Source organism: Adiantum capillus-veneris, chromosome 4 (genome assembly GCF_014529385.1).
Source record: "Adiantum capillus-veneris isolate H3 chromosome 4, ASM1452938v2, whole genome shotgun sequence".
Classification (NCBI taxonomy): Eukaryota; Viridiplantae; Streptophyta; class Polypodiopsida; order Polypodiales; family Pteridaceae; genus Adiantum; species Adiantum capillus-veneris.
In genome coordinates this window covers 76924497-76932466 of record NC_140934.1, presented here as the reverse complement: position 1 = coordinate 76932466, position 7970 = coordinate 76924497, and the positions used below count along the sequence as shown (strand labels likewise).

Below are 7970 nucleotides of genomic sequence, written 5' to 3'. Positions count from 1 at the left end.
TCAGGGAAGGATGTATGAGGCAAGCCGATCAACCTTGAATCAGGCAGAAAGGGCCATGGGGGAGACCCCTGATGAAGATTTGAATGATGACTATGAAGATAAAGCGGAGGAGAGCAACAACGACATGAACACTACAGAGACCCAGTATGGACCCTTGCTACCTGTAGATACGGTTGTTCCGGTAATGTCTATTCAAGTATGGCAAAATATGTTCAGTTTCTAACTACTTATATGTACTTGTCAACTTTTACAGAGGTTGATTATCTTGGACGTCAATGGATTGCTGCTGATGCGGGTGCCTCTTGGTGACAGAGGACTCTTTGAGGATTTGCAAACGTTTCGGATGGAAACTTGTCGAGTCGTGGTTCGTCCAGGAACCAAGGAGTTTATTGAGTTTCTTCTTCCGCGCTTCAGAGTTGGCATATGGTCTTCAATGCAAAGGCAAAACTTATCGCCACTAGTTGCAATAGTTTGCAGTGTATGCCAAGCTCACACGTCAGATTTTGCCTTTTTGTATGATCAAAGAAAATGCGTTACCGTTGAGGGCCACTACCACCCTAAAAAACCAAGATTACCTCTTTTGTACAAACCGTTTAGCCAAATCGGTGTACCCTTTGATGCAACTAATACACTACTAATTGATGATACTCTCGAAAAGGGAGAACTAAATCCGCCGGGAACAACTATCTCACCACCTTCTTTCGAGGGACATTCCTTCGATTTTTACCTTGAAGACATTCTGATTCCATACTTACAGAAATTGTATCTCAGTCCATTGTTCACGGACGAGTTTGTACTTTCTAATGAATTAAGATGATTCTTCTATCTGTCTTTGTCTTGTCTAACATATATATATATATATATATATATATATATATATATATATATATATATATATATATATATATAGACACACAGAGAGAGAGAGAGAGAGAGAGATTTGACGTGGTAAAGAAATGTATTTCAAGCACACTTTTTCACAGGGCACAATTGAAAAATGAGATCAATAAACTTCATGTCTTGAAAGTCATTTGTATACACTTGGGTTTACAAGAATATCTGTTACATTGACACTACTTCAACCCGACCATCCAACTCTTTGCACAAAATATCTTTTTCTCTTCGCCGCATCACCTTACGGCCAGCTAAGAAAAAGGAAAAATCTGATAGTTCCTTGTCCATTGACTCTTCAATGATGTCATTTCGCAAATGCTGAAGACTGCATAGCTCCCTTATTGTAACCACCAATAGTAGGCCATTCTCTTTATCAATCACTTCCACATCCACAGTAGGATTATCTTCCAAACCTGCAGAAACTTGGTCCATAGGAATGTACTTACCGTTTAGCATTTGTGATCGCATATACCAAAATGAGAGTAATAGTGATTGGCTTGCAATCATGTACTTGACAACTAGAGTACCAAGCGCGACCTCGCACCGTAAACCAATCTCTTCCTTTGCATACCATCCTTTGTCAAGAAGTTTGTCACAGGATGACTGCTGAAATGACTTGCACATGAACATAGTTTTTGTAACTCTGATGTTGTAGCTATGAAACAGCTCTATGAAGAGTGCAACAGGACAAAAGTTTGCAATTCGAACCAGTTTGGTAGGAATAGAGCTACGTAGAGACCTTTGTATATCCTTGTAGAGCTTACTTCGCATTGCCTCCACCATTGTTTCCTCGGGAACTGGCCAGTCCACAGTGTTCCAATCGGTCGGTAGAGGCAGTTTCATCAACATGCCATTCTTATTGCCTGAGCTGAGTTGGTAAAAGTGGTCATAAAAAAAGATTCCCTCATCAGCCAATCTTTTGCTGCTCCTCTCTGAGTACTGTAGAGAACCAATATGGGCATGTACAACATGGAAGAGGCCTATTATGCACTCCACAGGCTCCCATTGCTCATAAGAAGAGGGATAAACATCTGCAATATATATAAAAAGAGTTAAACTAAGAGTATCAATAAGTACAAATGACAAATCTAATGTAATTGAGTTGTGAAGAGTAGAGACATTACTCATAACAAGCGGGAGAAACATTGCAAAATATATAAGAAAAGTTATAATGAGACTATCAGTAAGTTCACATGTCAAGAGTACTTACAATTGCAACGTGGTTGATGTATATTTGATACATTTCCACCGTTTGCTATCACCTCTGGATGGGTAAACACATGCTGAACAAGAACTTCCTTTACAGATCTTTTGCCGATCTCAACTTTGAAATCCAACACCCTGGCCTTCCATGCTGAGCGGTAAACGTTGATACCACTAGACCTCTTGGGTCTTCTTGGTTGCATGAGGACCCATGAACCTTTGTTTATCTTTTGTCCAACCCATTGGTTGTCTGCACTTATTGAAGCTGGTATTGTAATTGAGGATATGCTACTACTTGGCCTTCTAGGCAAAGTGCCGTTGTTGTTTGTTGGTGTGAGAGACAGTAAACACCTTGAGGCTCTTGGGCGAGAAGACGTGGATGCCATAACTCTCAGAGAAAAGCTTTAGTGGAGGGAGATTCACTTTGAAAGCATTCTAATGGAGGGAAAGTGTTTTAAAATTCCAATATCTTGTGCGGGCTTAATGGTCACCCTCCAGTACGTTAATGACCATGAGAGAATATCAGAAGTGGGACCACACGCAAGCACCTAAAAGCTCGATAAAAGTAAGGAAATTACTATGCTACAATCCTAGTTTCGTGAAAGTTTTATGCTATTTTCCTATTTTTTGAGTCTTTCCAGGTACTTTTTTACGTAACGTAGCCTTCATGCTCATTGGACGCGCTCTATTTTTCTCTCTCTTCATATGGCCCTCCAAATGACCTCCAAAATTTCCTAATGTCCTCTCTCCCACTCACTTTGCTCAATGGTAGTGCACCATGTACTCTATATACCGTGTCCTTTTGTCCGCAGGCTTTTCATATGGGATGAAAATCACGCCACATGGCAGGTCCTCTTCCCTTGGCCCTCAAGGCTCTCCAAAAAATCCCATGTCAACCTAAAAAAACTCTTTTTGTGGTCACTTTTTATATGTAGAAACTCATGGCTCACATGCCCAATGATCGAGCTGCCAAAACCCATTGAAAACATGCATTCTGAGCTTCAACTCCACCTACTTGTTTTGCATTTCAACTATCTAATCATAGCCATTGCAAACCGTCTCGACGGTTAGGCGCAGGACAATCGCCCATTTTTTGTCGTTCACCTAATGGCAAAAGATTGGCGATTGTCCAGTGCCTAGCCACCTGATGAGACAACAACGGATTGAAATGAAACTTTGTAAGAGTGGGAGAAGTACTCTACTCCCCGCCCTTGCAAAGTTTCATGGCCATCGCAAGCCATCTTGACGGCCATGGACAACACAAACACTATTTTTTGGTCATTGGGCCAGCTGCTCCTGTAGCATTTCAATTTCATCCTCTTTTTGCTTTTGAATGGCCTTATGCCAACCTGTCATGATTTTCCTATCATATTGTTCTTGAGCTAGGGCTGCCTTGAGATCCTTCAACTCTTGTATCTCTGAGGCTGGCGTTGCTGAAGTAGAAGCAAGGACTTGGGTGTCTTGCATTGCTAGGAGTTGTGTAAGTGTTTTGTTGACAACTCCATAGGATTCCCTTAGTTTCACATTCTTTTGTCTTTCTTTTTAGAGCTCTTCTTCTAGGCGTTGTTGCTCAACCTATAAATTTGTGTTAGCCTTATTAAAGGCTTGAGATTCTTGGTAGAAATGAGCAGCATTTTCTTGCTCCCATTGTAGTTCAGCTCGAAGCTCTCGTTGGATACCTTGTAAATCTTCAATCTTTTGTTGTAGCTCTTGATTGACCTTAAGTGCTATAGCTACTTCTCCCTTGGTATCTTCCAGCTCCATCTCTCGTAGGTTGTGGAGTGCTCTTTGACATTGAAACTGTACCTTATGGCTTGTGAGAGGGGCGACCTTGGCTTTGCTTGTGTCCTTTGAGGTTGGATAGAGGTGTCAGCTTTTGCTTTTTCTTTGGCCACCGCATCCCTGTCCTTATCACTTTTCCCTTGAGGTGCCAGTGAAACCTGCTCTGTCTCTTTGCCTTTTTCTTTATCAGCCACTTGATTCATGGGTGGTGTTAGCAACACTTGCTCCGCTATTTTCCTTGGCACCTCTGTTGTCTGCTCAACTTTCTCTCAATCGACTTCCTGGTCAGTTGATTCTTGAGGGGGGGTGGTTGGTCCATTTGATGCTGATGGGACACTTTTGGTATGGATTTCCAAAGGATCCACACCACCCTTCGCTTCTATCATTTCTTTTTTGGTGTGGTCCTATCATCCTTCTTGGATGTGGTAGATTCATCGGATTATTCGGGATCATCACCACGTTGTCACTTGGACTCCTACTGTGCCCTTTGCTCCGCTTTACGCATGAGCTCTTCTCTAATTCTTTGCCGCATTTCACCGGCAGCTTCCAAACCTGATTTAGCCACTTGTCTTTTGTATTGCTTGATCTGTTCTAATCTTTTAGCTTTTTTTTGCTCTAGTGGCTTATCTTTATCATATTCTCCCTCGTCATTTGCATCAACTCCCAATTCCCTCTTTTCTTACGCTCTTTTTTTGCGAAGCTCCTCTCTTTGTGCTTGAGCTTCTTCCATGGACCTTCATGCTTGAGAGATCCGGATTTGGTCTCTATGTTCACATGAGCATCTCTTTAGACTACCCCGGCATAGTGTATATTCTTCTTTTTCCTCCTCCTCCTCTTCCTTTTCCTATTCCTTGTCATCCAATGACTTGTATTTGGACGGGGTATCCTTGCTCAACTTTACATCAGATTTTGTCTCTTCGCTATCAGACTTCTTTCTCTTCGAGCTCGTGACCCAGTTGCTTTCTTCTTCAAAGGTTGTACAGTAGAGGGTCTTGCTACTAGTTTAAACGTGCATTTGGATTTATAGATCAACTCTAATTCCGTCTCTGCAGGTGGTAGCTCATCAATCATGCTTAATTATTGATAGGAAATCCTTGTCAACATTGGTCTATCGTTCATGTAAATCTTTTCCAATCACTATTCTTTAGATTTTCCTCCACCATGTTTTTTAGAATATATGTGCCAAGATCACACTTTATGGTCCTTTGGTATGATAGCCCTATTGCCATCACCACCACAATGTGGAGATTTGGTTTGGTATACCCTGATGTTTTCTGGACCTTCAAGTGTTGTGCGATGAGTCAGAGTGGAAGTTCTATCTTCAAGTACACCAGGTCCTTATAAGTGAATTTGTGTCCTTTTTGGACGTTGATTGTGAGCTGCAAGACTGCTACATATTGTAATCAATCTTTCTCTTTTTCTGATAATCAAAAATCGATTCCGATTAGTGCATTGTGTTCCGTGTCTCTTGATCTTTAATCCAAGTGTAACCGTTTTCAATTTTGTTGTGGTTCACGACAATCTGTTTGTGAGCTAAATGCATGGTTTACCTTTCTCCTGATAGCAAAAAACGCAAAGTAGACACAAAATCTTACTTTTGGTTTGCCAAAAGTGGTTCAACTCCAAAAAGATTTGGGGAAGAGTGTCACCATAACCAAGACTATACGCTGACCAAATCTCATGTCAAAATGAGGTCAAACATGGATCGCGATCCATATACCTCATCAGGATTTTGAGCTGAAATTTGACAAGTGGATAACCGGTAAATTTTGAAAAACATTTCCCAAAAGAACCATTGGCAAAAAGTTACAAGAGAGGTAGAAAACACCAAAAAACAGCTCATAGCTTAAAACCGTCAAAACAGAATTTAAATTTCAATTTTGACTGACAAAAACTAGTTCAATTCCAAAACCTTTGATACCCTCACATCTAGTAAAAATGATGATCCTAATGGTATCAAGAAAAGGCAAGCTGGCTTCCCAACATGGATCGCGATCCATGTACCTTTCATGAAAGTTTGAACAAAAATTGGACCATTGAGGAGCTTAAACCATTTTGAACAAAAAGTCCCAAAGCAAGGAAGTGAAAAGAAATCCAAAAAGAGGTCAAAAAGGGCAAAATCATTTCAGATTAAAAAAACACATGGAAGGGCTAGGGTTTGACTTTTGACCACCCTAAATAGACCCTGACTTTGCAAAAAGTATAGAGCTAAGATATTTAGACCAAGGGCTAGGAGAGGGATCAAAATTACCCCATTTAGTCGCTGAGGTACATGGATCGCGATCCATGTTCCTCTGAGACATACTGAGACGATAACTTTACCACAGCTAGAGATAGTCTCCAGGACCCTAGTGGTCTTTTCAAAATTGAAATTGGACTTAAGTTGTGGATGTTATAAGCAAAATTGTGAAGTTATTGAAAGTGTTGGATAAAATTTTATCGATTGCAAGCTTGGACTAACAAGAGCGGCTGTAAATTCATAGCCATCAAGCAATTTTTACAGGGTGTAGGAGCTACAAAGTGCGGCCCAACAAGTAAGTCGAACCGGAGAGAATACAAGGCGGCCAATGAGGTAAGGTTGGGGTTTTGTAAAATCAATTCTTCATGTATTTGCGATCGGGAAGATTGTATCAGAATAGGAATCCAAACCTAAGAGACCATGTGAGCAACATTTCAATTGAAGAGAGTGTGAATCAAAATCCATTGCATCCGCTAGAAGTCATTCGAGAGGAAATTTTGTCGGATACTTCATCATAAAGATTATACACCATAATGGCTGAGGGATTCAACAAGGTAAGCTAACTTCCACGAGGGCAAGTCCTTCTCGACCCACATCAGACGTCAAGCTATTGTATCTAAAATTTCAATTCGAGAATGAGGTTAAGGCTAAAATCTATAAGGATGGAATGGACCACTACTGTGTTAAGTTGGAAAACAAACCAAACGAGTTCAATGACCTTGTAGATGTGGACTATAATGGAAACAAATACTTTGACCGGGAATGAATGATGTATTTAGTTGTGCATAACCTTTTTATTGTGGACAAATAGGGGTTGAACAAAGTAGATGAGGAGTTAGTGGATGATCCACCCAAGTTGGACAAGCAAAACGATGTGCTTAGGCGCACTAACAAGAAGAAGCGGCTTAATATAGACAACATTTACGTGGGGCTATATAAAATTAATAATGGAGAACAAACACCCTATCACAGATGTGATGAACCCCACATCGAGAAGCTGCGCCGACCACAAGAGACTATATGTTTTTGCATACACACATGGGAGAAATATCCAAGTGGTCATGATGGATAAGCATGGCCGTAAATACTCTCCTATAGACCGTAAGGAGTTAGAGTGATATACATACTTTGGTGGACCACTCCATCAATAGCATATAACCACCAAGCAAGTTAGACACACGACCACTCAAACGAGATCAAAAATTGGTTATGCGAGTCTAGTAAGAACGAGAGTGGAAGATTCATTTGGGCATCAACGATTATCAAATGTAGGACCCATGGGATCATTGGGGTGAAGAGTTTCTTTGAACACACACAGAGGTAGTGAAGCACCTGATTTGACTTACCCAACTAAAACCCCTCCGACTGTTTTACGAGATCGAACAGAACAATTGGATGAAAGAGTAGCGGAGAGGACACCAATTGTTGTTACCATATACATGTGGTAGTGATGTGTGTGAACACACTAGGACCGCCGGGGCATTTTTTCCCTCTTTAGGAGGTTTTTTCCCCCGTGCATTGTATATACGCCCATCACTCTAGGGCTATCTATCTTTCCATTGCACACTAAGTAACACACTCTCTATTGTGTGCCTTGAGCTTCCTTCGTCTTCTCCAAGCTGTGTGTGTTTCTCTGCAACCCTAATTCCAACAATTGGTATCAAAGCAGGTCACGTCCTCCCGGGCTTAGTCGCCAGCTGCTCCAGCACACGCCTGCTCACTTTCTCCGATTTCAGTGAGCTTTGGCGAGCGTTCGCAGGTCGACAAATATTTCGGGAGAGCTCAAAGAGCTCGGTCTGCTCAGAATTTTGATTTGGGCTCATTTCGGCCTCCGTTTCCACTACGGGCAGTA

General features: G+C 41.3%; 1 protein-coding gene across 1 annotated transcript in view; it reads right to left on the bottom strand.

The window, feature by feature from the left end:
- Positions 1 to 1259: 1259 nt before the first annotated feature.
- The window catches only part of LOC147459450 (pentatricopeptide repeat-containing protein At3g22150, chloroplastic-like), a 40303-nt gene continuing 33592 nt past the window's right edge, over positions 1260 to 7970 (bottom strand). Inside the window, exon 2 of the transcript XR_015187879.1 lies at positions 1260 to 1925. The gene's annotated coding sequence lies outside the window, so the exon portion shown is untranslated. The remainder of the gene's footprint in view (positions 1926 to 7970) is intronic.